The sequence below is a fragment of the Acomys minous genome, assembly GCF_964271855.1.
Source record: "Acomys minous genome assembly, chromosome: 20".
NCBI lineage: Eukaryota > Metazoa > Chordata > Mammalia > Rodentia > Muridae > Acomys > Acomys minous.
Window position 1 is genome coordinate 14,589,312 of NC_140502.1, and position 2,109 is coordinate 14,591,420.

A 2,109-nucleotide genomic window follows, 5' to 3' on the forward strand; every position below is an offset into this window, starting at 1 on the left:
GATAAACTAATATTTCATCCTTCTAAGTGTGGTGTTGAATACCTAAATGCAGCAGTGAAGGGGTGTTAAAACCACATGTTTAATATTTATCATCGTCTTCCCCTCCTACCCACCACCACTACCAGCAACAGCACCCTCATTATTATTTCATGAGGCATGGATTCTCTGAGAAGGCCTGGATATTCTGAAACATTCTTTGTAGACCCATCAGCTCTCAAATTCAGATATCCACATTCCTCTGCCTCCTTAGTGGTTGATTGAAAGTTATAATTCACAATATCTTCATGCAACTGCTTGTTTTTGAAATTCAATGTTAAAATTTATTATGTTGTAAATATTAATCATATGATTTTGTTGTTTGAGATAACTTTTCTTTGAGGACAAAACACACAAAGTCTAACCTCCATAAAAATGGAACCAACAGCAGAACAAAGTAGAGATATCAACAAACTGTAATGTAAAAATTCATAATTTTGTACGTGTCATGTTACATTGAAAAACACTTGGTAGGTTGGGCATGGTGGTCAATGCCTTTATTCCCAGCACTTGGGAGGCAGAGGCAGCTGGTTTGCTGTGAGTTTGAGGACAGCCTGGTCTCAAAGTGAGTCTAGGACAGCCAAGGAAACAGAGGATCCCAGTATCAAAATACCAAAAAAAGAAAAATAAAAGAAAAAAGAAAGATACTTTAGTTTAGGCACAATGATATTGTGAGAAGATGTTTACTTTCACTACCTCTCTCTCTTTCTCTTTTTCTTTCTCTCTCTCCCAATACCCCAGATGCCCTCATCTTCCTCAGAAAGGTCTGATGAATACAGTGAAGTTCACCTCAATACTCCAAAGCAGAAAATGAGACATCTCATTAAGTACTCCAAAGAACAAAATCACCGGCTGCAAGAATATTTTGATGAGTGTGTGTACCCAAGCAAAGAGCAACTCATGGAGCTAGCCCAGAATCTAAGAGTGACAGACTATCAGATCCAGGTATGAGTTTTTGTACATTCTCTCCCCGTGCACCCAGAATATATTTCCAGTCAGCACCTTCACTGTTTTGGAAATCCCTCTCAGTTTGTGCGTCTACAATCCTGGGAGATCATGCCATAGATGTTGGCTGTATATGTTTGTGCATCCAGGGCTGGACATGGCATTCAGCTTGTGCATTGGTACTGCCCTGGAGATGCATTATCAGTATGTAGAGTCTCTGGGACCCAGACACTTATGTTTCTAGTAAAGACATAGAAAACCTAGGTGGTTACCCTAATTTTTGAGTGTTAGGTGGTATCTCTACTGACATCCTACCTCTTGTTAGGCATCTCCTGCTACTTCCTATTCTGACGCAGCCTGACACACACAGGTCTTCCTATATCTTCTCTTTTTGTGTTTTCATATCTGGTGTAAGGACTGGCGAGCTAAGTACAAACAGAAAAATCTCCAGAATGTTTCAGAACTACCAGAGAATATGGAAAGCCCTAAGGATGTTGATGGATCAACCAGTTCCCATGGTTGCTCAGATGACGCTGCCACTGGAGAGTCCATGTCTTCAGGACATCTTGTGTGGACTCCATTCTCTACCTGGAAGAGACTCTACACATTGAACAAGGATCAGAGGGTGCCAGGTGTGGTCTCCAAGAAGACCATTGTGATGGTCAAGCTCCTGCTGCTGCTGCTGCAGGCTCTGGGAATTTTCTAAGAAGAGGGACCCAGAATGACCCAGCAGTAGCTGAGTGTGGCTCCACTGAAGCTGAACTTCCTATGGAAGCTGCATTCCAACAAAAAGATGGTGCTGAAGACTCAATTGCAGATATTCAGAAGCTCTGGGAAGAGATCCTTAAAGATCATGGTATAACAGAGGACATGATGGATCTTATTACATCACACTCCAAATGAACACATTGACCCTGGACTGGTTGAGGACCAGAAATCTGTAAAACAAAGAAGAGGGGTGGTAGTGAAAGCCATTAGTCTTCTTTTGCTTGTATAGATGCAATATCATCTGTGTTAGTTTCGTGATACTGTTATTAACAGAATGAGAGGGTTTCCAAGGCTACTTAGAGTATTCATCACTTATTGTTGGATTATACATTAAATAAAAGTACAAAATGTCTTTTTATG